The 17,519-nt window shown below is 44.3% G+C and overlaps 1 protein-coding gene across 1 annotated transcript in view; it reads right to left on the bottom strand.

Annotated features, from left to right (window-relative positions):
• Positions 1-7,783, bottom strand: part of FRMD4A (FERM domain containing 4A) — a gene marked incomplete at its 5' end in the record, with an annotated part of 263,087 nt that extends 255,304 nt beyond the window's left edge. Inside the window, one exon of the mRNA XM_080917998.1 lies at positions 7,775-7,783. The remainder of the gene's footprint in view (positions 1-7,774) is intronic.
• Between the last annotated feature and the right edge of the window lie 9,736 nt (positions 7,784-17,519).

Raw genomic sequence — 17,519 nt, 5'->3', positions numbered from 1 at the left:
CCCAGGGCAGTTGCTGGGCTCCTTCCCTACAGGAGACACACCACCTTAGAAGCCTGTGCAGAGGTAGGCAGAAGCTGAACAAAGCTAAGATTCTGGCCAGCTTCCAGAGGTTTTGGCAGTGGCTTGGAGACTGCTGGAGGGACAGTCCTCATCCAAATGAGGAGTGGCTGATACCATAACTAGAAGCTAGTTTTAAACCTCCAAAGGAAGTGCACTTTTTCCAGAAGAATAAAGAAAAGTGCATTCAAAGAAATGAAGCACTTCCCTGTTACCTTAAAAAATACATTTCTGTACAAAGTAAAAACTAAGCTATTAGAGTGTTTCTAGTGGGCATGAAGGAAAGTCAATTGGTGTTGGCACACACTTTTAATCCCAGTACTTGAGAGGCAGAGACAAGTGAGTCTCTGTGAGTCTGAGACCAGCCTGGTGTACAGAGCCCTTACGCATGCACACACACACACACAGGGTAGAGAGAGAGAGTGCAAGGGTGTGTGTGCACTGATAAGTTCCATCTGTTTTAAGGAGGGATGGCTGAGAAGGAACAACAAAGGGACATGAAGATTGGACTAAGAACCGGAATAAACTTGCTGATAGTTCTTCCTTGGTGTAAGTTTCCTGCCCCCTACTCTTTATATGCACAGCACATGTTACAGACCAGTGGAGAGGAGGGTAGGTAGGTTCAAGCCAAAGTAGGCACTAAATAATACAAAAGACGCCGCCCTTTGAAAGCCTATATCACAAGAACGACTTGATGAAAGGGAACAGCAAAAACAGCAAATTGAGAATCAAAGCCAAACTTGGCACATGTGGAAGCTTTTGTTTGCACACAGCCTATCCCCTTGGTCCAGATCGCCTGTGTTACTTATTTCAGAAGATGTATATGAAGATGGAAACCCTGTCACCCTGGAGAGAAGTCGCCTGTCATTCTGGAGAAGAGATGGCGTCGGGATGAATTCATGCAGTTGACGGGGCTGAGTTTGCAAGCTCAGGTTTCTAGAAACTCTGTGCTCCAGGAACACGTTTCCCATTCCAAGAACACGAAATGGATCTCTGCGATGACAAACTCCGACTGAGGCGGCTAACGCAGTCTCATGTCTTAGCTTGTTTCCCTTACAATCTGTGGGACCACAGAATCGTCGTTGACAGCCTGGCTCTGTGTTCCAGAAAGAGCTAATGTTAGCTTTGGGGAAAAAAAAACAAGCAACTATGTAGTAGGTTTTTTTTTTTTTTTTTTTTTTTTTTTTAAAGGCAAAGGGCTCTCCCAAATTTCTAGCCCCTGGGTAGTTACTATAGCTACCAGAGCAAATCTCCTTGTAGATGTACAACCTTCACATACCAAAGTGTCTTCAAACCATACTTCCATATTGGGAGATGGGCCCCACAACTCGCAAAGGCCTATAGCCTAAGACCAAGGAGACCAGAAGCCCAGGCATGTGGCCTCTTGGGTGCTTTTCCAGCAGAAAAATACATGAATATTTATAACTCTTAGGAAGGGTATGGTTTCAACGAATGGAGGGCAGGGGGGGAAATAACCCCAATCCAATGGCATCTAAGTGAAAAAAAAAAAAATAACAACCCAAAACCCCAAGCAATCTAAAACAGATGTCCATATGCCAGACATGTGTGTTCTATGTCTTTGAGGCCAGCACAATTTATGGTGGGCCAATAATTCAGATTGTTCATCTCATTTATTTTATCTTTCTTATAGTTTGAATGACACAGGAATGGAGGAGAGACAGAGACAGAGGGAGAGAGGAAGGAGGCAGAGGGAGATTCATTTGGAAGCTTACATTTTATGGATTCTTATTGCTGGGTACCTCTGATCTCTATCCATGTGCTTATGGAATCATTACTTCAAGAGTGAAATATTTTAATTGCCATCGGCCATGACTAATTTCCCTTTCCACTTTTGACTTCCGCTCTCTGGGATGTCCTCCCAGGATCAAGCAGCTATGGAATGTCCACGGGTATTTTTGGAATGCCCGTGGGTATTTTTGGAATGTCACGAGGAAGCTCAGAGAGGACACATTTGGTTTGGGGTAAGAAGGTTGGATATCTGAAGTTCAAATTCCACATTCACCGAACCACTGAGATCAGCACTGGCTGAGAACGGCTGCTAGCCACAGTGCAGGGTCCCTTGTGCCGAGTTCCGGCCATGCCCAGGGAAGGCTGGAGATCCTTCCAATCTATGACCCTGGCTGTAGAGGTATGTGGCTAACAGAAGAGAAACAATGTTTAAAATGCTCAAAGGCAGAAGAAGCCTTCTGTGGAGAAATTTCCCATCACCAGGCTTGCAAAATTACAGAGAGTGTAGTGCTTAAAACTCTAAGCCCAGTTTCTCCCTCCAGAAATGTCTATAGCAGACAATACCTGCAATTATAAAGCATCACTGCGGGTTTTTTTTTTTAATTGAAGGCAGTAGAATCTAATGGATTTTCCTATAAGCCTGCGCGTAGAGGGTGCACACCTCTAATGCTGGATAAGAAACGTGAGAGGGATAATTCCAAAATTCTATAATTTCAAAAAAAAATGTGCTCAGCTTTCTGATAAGAAGCAGTGAGTCTGAAAGACAAGCCACCTAAGCCCACAGGGATGAAAGGAAAAATTCCGATCTGTCTCGCTGAAGGAAGGACTGCCTTCTCTCTCCCTCCCTCCCTCTCTCCCTCTCTCTCTCTCTCTCTCTCCTCTCTGTGAAATGCATTACCAAAGTGTGGTCTTATGAAAAGAGATCTAAGAGCAAACAGGAAAAATATATGGGCCTAAAAGTATAGGGGATGTATATGGCAGTTAAATGATAATTTACTTCTTTTTCTTTTTAGATTTTGGGACATGAACAATGCCAACCTTCTTATACTTACGACCTTGAATTTCCCATTCACATCTAAAGTTTATGTAGCTTTTAATCATTGCCCTTCCAAAACTTCTGCTCCCATGTGTGACTTTCCAGTCCCCTAAGTAACCTGTCCTGGAGGGCAGGGTGATGAAGGGCTCTCTAAGAGACAGTGGGGGGAAACGAAGCTTTCTGTAGCCCCAGTTTGGAGTGCAAGGCTGACTGACATTTTGGAAGTGAAGAAGCCCATTTTAGAATCAGGTACTGTTATAGCAAAGAACAAACCAGGTTTGTTTCCTCCCTGGGTGTGCTCACATTCTTTTTTTTTTTTTTTTTTTTTTTTTTTTTTTTTTTTGTGATAATAAAGGCAGTCACTGACTATCTAGTGCTTCTCACATGCCAGTCCATGGGCTTCATTTGAGTGATCTGAGTTAATCCTCACTGCTTAGAGCTGTGTGTGTGTGTGTGTGTGTGTGTGTGTGTGTGTGTGTGTTTGTGTGTTTGTGTGTGCATGTGCGCGCGCTCGTGTTTGGGATAGAATCCCAGAGTCTTGAACACAGGAGGCAGGAGCTCTAACACTGAGCTGCAACCTTGCAGATCACCTTCAATTTTCAGCTGTCATGTATAGAATTATATCATACTCTATGTATAAACATATACACATAAGACTTGCACATGTATATAATGCATGTATTCATGTGCACCTACACATATGCACATATGTTTGTCAATCTCCTTTTTCCTTCTTTTGCCTGGTTGTATAATTTTAATTATTCTTCTGATTCATTGTTTGTGTAGATATAAGCATCACAAATTTTAATTAATTTTTAAAAATTACAATTTTAGAAATACATGCTATATAGGTACAGTGTGATACTCCATACAATATCTACTAAGCAAACCATAGTCATTTAGGGTCCACCCCTGCTGTGGGGATGCTACAACTATCTGGGTTTTATAAACATCTTCTTGGTTTTTGACAGAGGAATAAAGCCCCTCAGCCTTGGCGTCTGGATTGACTGTAACAAACTCCTGGAGAGCCTTTCAAGCATCTCAATACCTAGGCCCCCATCACTTAAGCCCTGGGCGTTAGGTCTAGGCATAGGGAGAATTTATATGTACATAGATGTGTGTGTGTGTTTCCACAGACATGTCTAAGGTATGTTTTTATGGAGTTTAGAGGATAACCTCAAATTTGATGACCCAGATACTATTTGCCCTTTTCTTGAGACAGTGTCTTTCACTGGCCTTGAGCTTAGGGGAGGCCAGCAAGCCCCTGTCCTTCTGTCCCTGCCTCCTCAGCAGTGGGATCATTAAGTAGCAAACCATGCCCCCCCTTTTAATGTGGGTTCCTGAGATCTGACTCAGGTGCTTGCTGTGCGAACACTTCACCCTAGCCTGCATGGGTATCTTAGAGACAGGCTGATGAATCTCGAATTCAGCACGCTCGCCTAGAGAGAGGCTAAAACCCATGGAAGCATTACTTAAGCAAAACATATCAAAATGGCCATGGATTCCTCTAACACCAAAATTAAAAATCAACACCCTTCACTTTAGTATATTCTCATTCTTGGTGACGAACTTTATATATGTATGTGTATAATGTATATGTGTATGTATATATTTTCCTGTATTTCATCATTACAACAGTAAGAAGCTGTTCTGTAAATGGAGAATACAAAGGCCAAGGGTGATTAGAAGAGTATTTTTGGCAATATTCTCCTTGAGCAAAGTTAGTTATTCTTTGAATGTCTCTTGATGATACTTTTTGTTGAAATGAAATTATTGTGTTCTTGACAATCCCCCATGAGGCTTTGAGCCACCGAGGACAATGAGTATATTACATTCGATGTCTCTTTAAGCCAACCCTGCTGGACAGTGGGCGTGAAGGTCTCAGGGCAGGTAGGAGTCACCAGGACTTGATAAATCTTGTCTGGAAGGCATTTGGACCACCCATGGTCCAGCAGAGGTTTGAAGCTTTTGGCTTTCCTCCTTCTTCCAACCCCCTCAGTTGGCTCTGGCGTATACAAACCAAGCCCTGTTATCCTAGACTGGGGTTAGTGAACTAGTTTAGACTTGCCATCCCAACCTTCCCCCTAGCAACTGCTTTCTGGACCCATTCATGAGAGTTGCCTTCAGGTTGCAAACTGTGGATCAGAAACAACTACTCTCCTGGAGCCAACCAGTTTAGCTTATCCACGGAGGGTCCAGGGACAAATAAGAAAGTTAACTCTCTAGTCCCAACAGCCCACAGGCCCAGGTCCATAACTGCCACTCAGCAAACATCTGCTGAATTGAATTGGACTAGATTGAATTGTGGTTGTACAGGGATGTTTTCCTGGGACTAGTGACTAAATAAGTCAATCTTCTCTTCAATATACTTCAGCTGTTAATGGAAGGCCTGACAAAGCCTCTTGGGAAGGAGGGGCTTGGTTACTCTGCTCTCTCGATTTTGATGTTTAATTTTACTTTTATTTTTAATTGTGTTCGTGTGTTTGTGTGTGCGAGTGTACTTGTGTGCACTTGTATGTGCACATGTGTGCATATACATGTGGAGGCCAGAGGTCATATTAGATTGTTCCTCAGAAGCCACCCACCTTAGTTTTTGAGACAGAGAGTCTTACTAAGACCTAGAACTCCTGGAGCAGACTAGGTCTGCTGGCCTGTGAGACCTAGGGCTCTTCCTGCCTCTGCTTTACCATCGGAGAGATTCAAAACCTATGCTACCCCTCTAGGCTTTTTGTTCGGGTCCTTAGAATTGAACTCAGGTCTTCATGCCTGTGTGACACTTTACCAAATGAGTCATCTCCCCATCCCTTTATATCAGGTGATGACCTGATAAGAGGAAAGAGAAGACAGGGGGTGATAGAAGCTGAGGGTAAAGGCCAGAAGCCAAGTCCCCAAACTCATTTGTAATCACAGCAATGTCTGCAAAGACAGAATTTTCTAGACCAAGTTATCATTCCAAATGGCAGGCTGGGGAGGGGAGACATCCGACTGGAAAGTATCACTTCAGGAAAGCTTCAAATGGATAAATCTTCAGACTTCTTTCTCTTGAGTCTCCCAGCAAGGTTTGTTTTTGTGGTCTCCCTTTCCCCCAGAACTCTTTTAGATTCATAACTTATCAATGAAAAGATTAAGTAAGTTTTTTTTTCTCAAGGTGGTTCATTTTGGGAAGATTTCCCTCAAGTTTATTTTACATGTGTAGGTATGCCTCCTTCAAGGGCAAGAATTCCAGAAAAAGTTCATCCCCAGGAACTGTTTGTATGTCTATAATGGGAGAAGGGACCAGGATGGGGAAGGAAAGCACATATGAAAGCTATCCAGCACTTAGAGCCTGACTTCAAGGAACTGTCCCTAATGCAACCTTCCCCAGACATTGTATGGGTGGCGGGGGAGGAGTATGAAGCCTGGAGCTATTTAAACATCGTGGTTCATTAGGGGATTACACACCGCCAAATCACACCTAGAAAATACAAATCCAGCTGTGTCTGCCCGATGCCAAACGGCGTGGTGAGCCAGCGAACAAGGAAAGAGGCCAAGCCTGCTCACGTTGACTTAATGAAATAAACCGGGTTACAGAACGCTGTCAGCCAAAGAGAATCCTGTGAACTGCCCTTTGAAGAGGCAGCCAGAAGAATTTGGTTTCCCTCCCCCAGCTCCAGCAGGCTGGTCCCTCTCAGGGTGGGCTGGGGATCTCAGGACTGACACCTCCCTGGCAAGTGGGAATACCACCAATCTGGACTGTTGGTGGCTGCAGAAGACAAACACTTCTGTCTCCCCTTTGGACGTTTCTGCATTTCCAGACGACTGACTGTGAAGGATCAACCTCTTAAGCAAAGTGTCATCTTTCGGCTAGGGCCGATGCTGAGGGATGAAATGCTTGCCTAACCCGTGTGAGACCCTGGTCCCATTCCCACTGATGAAATGCTTGCCTAACCCGTGTGAGACCCTGGTCCCATTCCCACTGTTGCAAAAAAAAAAAAAAAAAAAGGAAACCGAAGTAAGCGCACTGAGAAATGTGCTTGCTGAGGCCTCAGTTTGATCCTCAGAACACAGGTAAACAGTCAAATTGGTAGCATGCTTGTAACTCCCATACTGGGCAGGTAAAGAAAGACCTCTGGGGCTCCCCGGCTATACAAAATCTGCGAGTCTCAGGCCAGAAGAGGACCTCTTTCAAACAGCAGGTAGGTAAACTCCCAAGGAAGGCTATGCAATGTTGCAAGGTTGTCCTCTGACTGACACACTTACATGCATGCATATTCACAGGGGTACCCTCACAAACATGTGTCCCTCCCACCCTATGAGATGAAAATACTCCAAACCAAAACCCAATAGCAAAGTATTTTCTTTCTCATAGGTTTGAATGAGACCTCAGTCCAAGTGTCTGATTCCAGAGACTCTCGTGTGGGTCAAAAAAAGGAGAAGGGGCTGAGGAAAGACCCAGGGTTCCTGCTAGATGTTCTTTTCTCAGTGACTCCTACCAATTACAGCCACATTACCCTTACCCAAGATTGTCGCCACACATAACTTGTGTGCACATTGCTCAGGAAACATCTGACCTTGCTTAGGGATCTGGAGCCCATAAAAAGCACTTTCTTAGTCTCTACAGCCAGAGATATTATGCTTTAAACTACTGGCTTCTGCCATTTTCTCACTAGATACATTTAAAGCAAAGTGCGTGCACTCTTCAATAACCCCATCCTTCAGCTGGTGACCCTCCTTTATAGAATCACCTTGCACATTGACCTTAAAGCACTTCACACGGGCCCAGGAAACTAGGAAATAATGTTCCATCAAGGCTACCCAGATCCTAATTGATTACAAGGTGTTCCCCAGTCTCAAGAAAAGATGTTGATCATTCGTGATCTTCCTCCATTACCTCCCTTCCCACCCCTTACTTCCACAAACAGCAAAGCAAAGCAAAGTGAGTTTTGGTCCTACCTGGTACACAGCCCTGGGAATGCACCATGGTTTTAGCATCAGCTGCAAAAAATGCAGGTTTCCTTCTCTGCAAGTCCTTAGTACCCGGCAAGCAAGGTCCCAGCTACATGGCCCATCCTCAGAGCCCAACAGCCCAGCAGCCATGGCAGCTCCAGGTCCCGGCCTGGCCCCTCTGCTCCCAGGCCTACATACGGGGTTGTGTTCTTTTAGCAATGCAAAGTCCCAATGCCACTGGAATCTAATCAGACAAGGCAAAAATGCAGTCAAAATAATTCTGCTTCCTCTCATTCGCCTCTCTCCCTACCTACCCTGGCTAATCTTGAGAGACTGTTTTCACTCAAGGATTAGCACAAGGCAGGCTCCCAATCTCTAGGGACCCTGCAGGCACCAGGGCAGAATAAAGCCTGGCTTGCAGATAACCACACATCCTTGTCTCTCCTATAGTCCGGCACACTGCTGCTGGTTCTTCTGGCAGGTCCAGACAAAACTGAGAAGAGTGTGGGGCAGAAACATTCCAGGGTGAGAAAGTGGAGAGGAGAGCGCCTCAGCATCCCTTGCCAACATCCCCAGTGACATTCCGGCTATCTTTCTTAACTCTCTGAAACTTGGAGAACCCAGGAGTTTCTGCATGGTGGAGCCAAAAGTTTAATTTTACATCAACACTGGAGCACTGGCTATTTTTCTGGGTTACTTGTAAGGCATGGGCCATTTTCCTTGGAATCATACTATATTTAGGTTGGGATGGAAAGCCAGAAAGCTTATTTCGTGGATTTAATAACCACATCTATGATTATGGGGGGGGAATGGAGAAAGAAGGTCATGGTAACCCATATCAATTTTTCCCTCCCTTAAGATCTATGAATGTGCAGGGTGTTTGATGGATAAAGTGTACGTAGAACTTAACCTAAGGGAAAGACAGTTGGATGAGTAGCAACTGTTTGTAAGCTCAGTTTCCCCTTTGATTGGCTTTTTTTTTTTTTTTTTTTTTTTTTTTTTTTTTTGATAGGTGTCTTGCCATTAGATCAGGCTGGCCTAAAACTTGCCATATGCCCCAAGCTAGCCTTGAGTTTTGAATCCTTTATGTCTCTACCTCTTGAGTGCTGCTACTCCAAGCACACAGCACCATAACTGGCTGGTGGGTAACCATGTTTCAGGAAGATTCCTGCTTTCTAAGTCAATAGATTGTATACCAAAAGGAGAGATTCCAAAGCTGAGAGGGATAGTGAAGAATATGGGAATGTAGTTAGGATACAATCTGTGTGATTAAGAGATGGGTCAAGGGGCTGGAAAGACTAGCTGTTAAAAGCACAGGCTGCTTTTCCAGAGGATATGGGTTCAATTTCCAGTAACTGCATGGCAGCTCACAACTGTCTGTAACTCCAGTTCCAGGGGATCCTCATGCAGGCAAAACACCAATGCATGTGAAATTAATAAGTCATTTTAAAAAAGAAAGATATGGGTGAAGCCCAGTCTTACTATCACGGGGACTGAGCCAGCTTGGAAGGAGAAAATGCTTGGTTGATACTAAGAAGTAGTTTTCTTCTGTGCGTCTTAGTTACTATCATTGATTTTCTCAACTCATAGCTTTCCTATCTCCTGCTAACCTACTGGAAAACCCTGGAGTGAGACAAGGTTGATGTTGGTTCTATGAGTTCCTGAATCTGGACAAATTGAAGGTCTTCGTGACAGTCAACTGTAGAGTGGAAGCACTATGCATTTTGTTGGGCTGTTTCAATGACTGGATAGGCTTATAAGCAACAGGGCATGGTGGGAGGGGGTGGGGTGTTGGGGTTCAGCATCCACTAAGGGATTCTTTCTGTTGCTTCCAAACTCAAGATTATTCCTAACTCTGTGATTCTCTGAGTCATGTTTGCTGAATATCTTCTCACTTTTTGTTATTTTGTCAGAAGAAGATGGTTCGAGTTTAAGCAGATGGTTTTAGAAGATTGTTCGTTTAACCAGTACAGGAAGGATGCTTACATTTATGCTCCTTTTGGGTGAGTTTTAGTGTCTTTCCATGCGTGACGACTTTCACATAAGGCATCAAGTGAACACTTGTATCGAGCTGTTGGTGTGATAGAGATGTGTGCTTTTCTTCGCCCCCTCAGCAGACACTATCTTACTTAAATGGGGAAAGAAAGGTGGAGGAAAGGAGAAAGAGAAGGACTAGGAAGGACAGAGAGAAGGAAGGATGGGTGGTAGGAGAAAGAAAACTGTTGAAGAAATAGTAGTCAGAAAGCATCTGCATTAAGTGTATTAGCTAACTGCCTCGGCGTTCACGGAGAAAACAGATACTCACTCTATGAACTCAGGATATATACTTCTACATCTGCACCCGATGCTCCCTACCTTCTGGGGAATTTGGACACCGACCAGGTTCATATCCCAAGTATATAATTATGGAACAGACAGGGGAGTTCCAAAAACACCACTGTTTTATTCTATCACTAAATAATTGCCTTTAAAGTGAAAAGAAAAAACAAAACAGAACACACACATAAACATGTACATACAGACACACACACAGATACACACACACATTCACACACACATGTACACATATAGACACACACATACACACATAAACACAGACACACATAGACACACATACACACATACATACACACTCCAACACAAACAAAACTTAAATATATACTTAGCATATAGTCTGAGAATTTTTAGACCATAAAGCTCTAATATTTTTAAATGCCTGATTATAAACATGAATTTCTGAGGACAGCAAGATGCACTCAAATTGCCCTAAAGTTTTTACTACTGTGAGAATTAGCGGGTGTCCCCACGGTGGCTTGCAGCTGGTCAGAGGAGCTTGCTTGTCTCTGAGCTCACAGAGGCTCAGGGTGATAGACTGCTTCACCTTTGAGTGTAGAGCTCACCGGTTTGGCTTGTCTACCTATCCAGGCTGACTTAGGAATCCTATCTCAGCCCTCTGAGTCGTGGGATTATAGGCAGGCCTCCATAGTCAGCTGAGGTTTAGTGAAGGTTGGGATTTGAACTCAGGTCCTCACAGCTGCACATAAACGCTTTACCCATGGTCCCATCTCTCTAGCTCCTCTTTCCCCTTAGCACTTGTCAGCCTTTCTTCTGCCCTTTGCTGCTTCTGTTAACACAGCGTTTCTGATAGCATTAGCTTTAAAAAAAATTAAAACTAATCAAGTGCCTTTTCCTGATTTTGGGGGTGTTCTAAGATATCTTTACTGCTATGAAAAAAAATTCAGGAAAAAAAAGTTGAAAGTCACATGGTGCATAATTACGAATAAAATTTGCAGATTCATAAATATACAGGAAACAGCGCAGACAGGGAGGAGTGTATTTATAGCAGCCTCAGAAATGTATTCTCCAAATGCAATCTAATGTAACCCATCTAAGTCATTCGGTGATCATGACTGCCACTTTATCAGAGAAAATGCCACTCAAAAGATTGATGGGAGAACTCCTTGATGTCAAGAGAGTTACCAGGAGGCACAAATGGAATTTAAAAGAAGTGTGTGTGTGTGTGTGTGTGTGTGTGTGTGTGTGTGTATGCGCACGCACATCACACAGACTCTTGAACTGTTATCTTTTAGTGATAAGACCTGGAGGTAAAGGGTGAGTTGGACATCAAAGCCCACTCCAGTTGTAACCTGACATCTAACATTGTCTATAACGTATATGTCAGGACTGGGGTGGGGTGGGGGTGGGGTGGGGGTCAGTGTTCTCTGACTTCCACACAGAAGCTGAAACAGTGTCAGGAAGTTGAGTGACTCCAGAAAAGACCTCAGGAACCTCTGCCCATACATATTTTCACAATGTGTGCATTAGTGAAAGGTTCCTTTTGAGCTTTGTGTGCATTTAACAGATATATCCTGTTTGTGTGCTACCCACGAAAGACAGCTCTCACCTACTAATCCTCATTTTAATTCTACATTCTCTTTCTGCCTCCTGACAAAGGCCTCAGCCTGAGATTTAAACTGATTGACTTTTGTCTGTACTAGTATGTGTATGCATGTGTGTGGGTACACGTGTGCATGCGTGAGTACATGTGTGAGCTCACGTATTATGTGTTGTGTCATGTCAGTATGTGGCCCTTTTTCTGAGACAGGGTCTTCACTGGTCTGGAACTAGCTGATTCAGCTAGGCTTGCTGGCCAGCAGGCCCCTGGGACCCCTTTCCCTCCACGTGCCTGAATGCTGGGATTACATGCAAGCATCACCATGGCTGGCTTTTGTAAGTGAGTTCTGAAGACCAAACTTAGGTCTACAGGCTACGGAACATCTTCTAGCCACAAAGGTAAAAATTATTGTACAAGCCCTTCTCCATATACATCAAATATGCTTGCTACGAACTCTAAACGTGATCCAAATACCGGACAGGACAAGTTAGACGCTCTCCCCTCTTTCTCTTTCCCCATTCTTTCCTTTTGTCCCTACTGGGGACTGAGGCCAGAATAGAACTTGGTACTTACTGGGAAAGGGCTTTACACTGAGCCATCGTCCCAGACCTGCTTTCTGCTTTGTACTGTAAATAAAGGTGGTCTATAACTCTTTGACAGTGTTTTTTACACACACACACACACACACACACACACACACCCTTTATTGAGCTGTAATCTGTATATTGTATAGTTAAAAATTTGATACTCACTTGGGCATGGTGGGGCATACTTGTCATCCCTAGTGAGGCACAGGCAGGAGGATTCCTGGTTTGGAGGCCAGTCTGGTCTGCATAGCAAGCTCCAGGTCAGCTGGGGCTACATAGAGCAGAAAGCCTGCCTAGAGAAACAGGAAAAAAGGGGCACAAAAGTATCCCTCAGTGGTTCTCAGCGTATACACAGTGTCTGTTTGCATAGCACACATAGGATTTCAGACCATTTTCAACCCTGCTGCCCCACAATTCCCAAACCCATTAATTGTCACACTCACCCTCTCTCTTCCTTACTGGGTGTGACGGTTTTCCAGGTTCACCTATGCTGTAGCACTTCACCAATTCCTTTGGAAAAGAATTCTTTCTGTTTTGTATCTATTTTCCTGCTTACACATGCGTGCATAGATGTCCTTGGGGCCAGAGGGGGTTGTCAGATAACTCAGGCAGATTTTTAGATGCTTGTGGGGGACCAAGGTGAGTCCTCTGCAAGAGCAGAAAGCACTTTCGTTTTTGAGGGAGGATCTCATTATGTGATTCTGGTTGGCCTGAAACTTTATAGATAGATAATCGAGGTTAGCATTGAACTCACAGAAATCCTCCTGCCTCTGTCTCCCCAGTGCTTGAACCAAAGAAGTAAGCACACTTAGCTACTTAAGCCATCTATCAAGCCCTACAGACAAAACTTTTCCTTGTTAAACGATCTCTGTACCATCTCACCAAGTTTATTTGTTTTTTCATTTATGGACTGTGGGGCTGTTCTCGGCTACTCTGAACAACGCTGCTGTGAGCAAGTGTGTACACATTTTTGTCTAGGTGCGTGCTTTTGGTTTCTCTAGGGTAGGTGAGGCTAGAATAGTGTATACACCTCCACTGGTTGTGCGGAGACAGTGTCCTCCCAAGGAACTACCAGCCTGCACTGCATGGAAGCAGCTGCGTCGTGACGTATTCCCACAGGAAGCAGCTGCGTCATGACGTATTCCCACAGGCCAGGCTAGTCTCCCCACGTTTTCAGCACTCCTGTTATGCCCGCTTGTTGCTTCCTGCGTAGTGGTAGTAGCATTCTGGCTTTGCTAACCAAAGTGTATGACACAGCTTCTCGCTTTCCTAAGTGAATTTTGTGATAGGGCTGGCGGAGGCAGCAAGATCTGCTAAAGGACGGGCAGCCTGCTTTACCGCCTGACTCAGCCTCCCTCTGGCGTGTCAGAAGGTGAGGCCAGAGCAGAGAAGCTCTTCCTGCCTCAGCAGCGCTCCCTCCACTTCTGTTACTCACAGTCTCACACCCGCCATCTGAGGACGAAATCTACACACTTCCGGAACTTACCATTTGTCACTTCATGTTCCGATTCTTGGGAAAAGGGATATTTGGAACTAGCACTCGCTTGCATGGGTGCGTGGGTGAACTGCAAAACGCAAACCCAAACAAGCCCTGGAAACCCAGAGGACTCTCAGGCTCGCTCATCAACACATGCAATCCCATATTTGGGTCTGGAGAATATCTCAGCTTTGACAAAGACCATGGATGGCAACACAGTTTCTGACCCTCAGAACCCCAAAGACCCAATGCCAGGCACACCATATGCCCTCAGAGTGGGATGCAGGGGAATCTTTTTTTTTAAAAAATGCTTGGCCATGTCTATAAAAATATTTTGGGTCCCTGGGAAAGTATGAGAGATGCAGAGGCTGCCCTCTGGCTTAAGCAATCTGCAGAGAGTGAGCCAAGAGCTATGTTTAGAAATATTTCTCCCAGGCCCTCAGAGGCATCAGAGGAGAGAGCTCTTATTGCCGTAAAAGTGATGTCATCTACCCATTACCCCTTGTTAGGAAAGCAGACTCTCGCTTCCACCCCAGGCCTCCACAGAAACAGCCAGCAGGGCCTGAATTAAATCAGGGCAGGACTGAATCAGAAAGCAAGTGCTTTAATCTCTTCTTGGTCGCTTCCCATGGAACTTGGTGGCTAACGATGACTTTTGAGTATAATATATTTTCCAAGCATATGTTTATGTAATCACAGCCTTAAATTGAAACAAAACAAAACAGAGCTAAACAAATCCCACAGGCCTTGTTTCGTTTCGGGGCTGCATAACACTCATGGGAGCAACGGTCTGGAGTTTGTCAATAGGAACGTTCAAAAAGGAGGCTCCTAGTCCATGGAGGGAGGGGCTGTTTGCTCCAGAACCTGTCTGGATAGTCCCAGAACTACTGACTTCCTTTCTGCAAAGACTCAGTGAGCTCCAGGGATAGTCATCTAGAGGGTTATTTTTAAAAATGATGCTGGCTCTGAATATGCATTGACTCTTATCACTAGTCCTTCCGCACTGTAGTATGACAGCTATCCACACAGCATTTGCATCCGTTACGTAGGATAAGTAACTTAGAGACGCTACACAGCCTCTATGCAAGTAGCATTTTATTATAGATAGAGGAATGAGCTTCCATCGATTTTGGCGTTTGTAGGGTTCTAGGAACAAATCGCCCATGGTTACAGAGAGATAACCAAGGACAATCTCAGGTGTCATATGGAAATTTAGAGATGCTAGATTGAATTCTCAGTTATTTTAATACATTTTCTCTCATTGTCCCAATGATAATCACTACAACAAAACGACCCAAAAAGGCACCATGAATCATCTAGACCAAATTGGTCAACAGGGATTTAGATTATCAATGAATGAAAACTCTGTATGGTATATTTCCGTGAGACAGGACCAGAATTCTTTGATATGTACACAATCAAGCCTGTTTTAGGCTGGGGTTATTAATGTAGTAGCTGGTTAGACTTCTGAAGAATTCAAGCTGAGTTTTCTCATTAAGAATTCTTAACAGATTAAAATATGTATTTCTGTGTGTGCCTTTGGGACCATTTAAATGTGTTGGCCATAGATGATATGATCTGTGTGGAATCCTGCACTATCTGAGGATGATGATGGTGGATTGGGAATTGGTAACAGAGATTTGAAAATAAAGAACCAGTTACCTCGGGACTAGATATCTAGACAAACTGGAGATACTGGGGTGGTGGCGCAGACGTTTATAATTCAAAGGTCAAGCTTAATGAGTTCAAAGTAGTTGATTAAAGTATCTCGACCAAAGAATCCAGAAGAACAGAGAGTAGGAAAACCAACAGCAAGTATACTGAAAACGCACACAGTGGGTCATGGTGGTGTATGCTAATACACAAGATTTGAAGAGGATCAGACAGGACCACCATGGTTTGGGGACCAGACTGGGATCCACCTTTCAGGGATGGGAACACAACTCTGTCAAGTGTCTGCCTTGCAAACAGGATGACTTGGGTTTGATCTTCAGAGGTCACACCAAGAATCTGGCTGTGAGACAGATGCTGATAATCCTAGTACCAGGGGAGGAAATATATATATATATTAAAAGCCAATGAGAGACTCTATCTCCTCAGGCACACCAGCAGAGGTGGTTCTCTGGCTACCATATATGGATATATGCATAGATCCATACAGATATACATAAGAAGTCGAGTCGGGGGGCACAAGATTTAAAGGAACATCAAACAGGTCAGACCTTGCTGATTCTGTCTCCATCGGGGGACTTCTCACCCACTGGGTCAGTGTAAAGGTCACGTTCCTACTGTGACACCCAGGACCTACAAGTAGGTGAGATGGAAGTAAGGCCATGTCTCCTGCCTCCGCCTCAGGTATTCTATAAGCAAAACATTTACTTCAGGTAAGGCCTGACATATCCTTGAATTCCTAAGAGGTCCTTTCCCTCACTTGGGAGAAATAAAACAAAGTTCCTCTTCCCTGCAGCTGAGGTAACTTTGCAATTGAGGAAACAAGGGTCAGGTGTGTAAAAATGGAAAGAAACAGAATGGTCTTCAAGTCAAGAGAAAATGTAACGACACCTGCCCAGTGCAGGAAAGCATGTGAAAATCTGTAAGTACGGTAGTACAGACTGCCTTTTGCTTGATTAGCTACAAACATATATAAGAATGATGTTTCTCTTCTTAAAAATGTCTTTGTGTGGAGCAATTGCACGCACAGTTCACAGAAGCAGAAAGGAATTGGACAGGATGTTAGCTATTTCCCCTAAAGGAAGAGTCACAGGCCACAGGCTCTAGGGGGTCTGCCTGTTACCACCTAACTGCTGTAAGATTATGGGAGTATACCACCATGCTTAGCTGGTTTTACATAGGCTCTGGGAGCCAAACTCAGGTCTTCATGTTTACGTGACGGATAACAACTGAGCGATTCAACAACTCCTCCCTTGTTTATTTGTTTGAGACAGGATCTCATGTAGCCCTGGCTGACCTCAAAATCTATATGTAACTGAAGATGAACTTGGATTATACATATATACCACCATGACTAAGTCATGCAATGGTAGAACAGATCATGCGTGCTAAGTGAGTACTCAGTTGAGCAACATCCCCAGCCCTAAACCGGCTTCTTAATGATATCATGTTCTGGTCTATAGGATTCTCAACATTAGGAATGAAGTCATAAAAAAACAGTGAGTGATTCTTTCCCTCATTGTCCCCATGGACTGGAGGACTCCGGGCCAGAACACTCAGAGGAGCATTTCAACTGTTCAGACAGGAGTGATTCATCCCTGGGTCACGGACTCATCTATCTCTTGACTCTCCTCCCTGACCACAAGGAAACCACAGCCTTATACACCCAGTTCTTTATCTCAGAGCACAAGGAACACAAATGCTGCTGATCATGGGACCGACTTCCTGTCATTAAGGAGGATGTCCTACCACTTAACAGCAAGATCCTAAGCCAAGCTGAGAGTCTGATGACTTGGGAGCTTGATTCCCACTTACAGTTAACTAGGTCACGGCTGCAAGGAGAGAGGAAAGGCAAATCACACCCTGAAGCAGGAGGACTTACTTGCATCTGTGGCTGCAAAGCAAACACTTTGGGCTTCCCTTCCCCTCCCCTCCCTTCCCCTCCCCTCCCCTCTATGCCACAAACCAAGTGTACTGGAGATAAAAAAATGCTATGAAAAGGCCATGGAAGTGGCTCAGTGGATAAGAGGGCCGGCTGTGTCTGCATGAGGACCCAATTCAGACAGATTCCCCCGCACCACACAGAAGCTGGGATCTGAATGTCTGTAACAGCATTGGAAG

The sequence above is a fragment of the Micromys minutus genome (genome assembly GCF_963924665.1).
Source record: "Micromys minutus genome assembly, chromosome: 6".
Lineage (NCBI taxonomy): Eukaryota > Metazoa > Chordata > Mammalia > Rodentia > Muridae > Micromys > Micromys minutus.
This window is presented reverse-complemented; position numbering and strand designations above follow the sequence as displayed.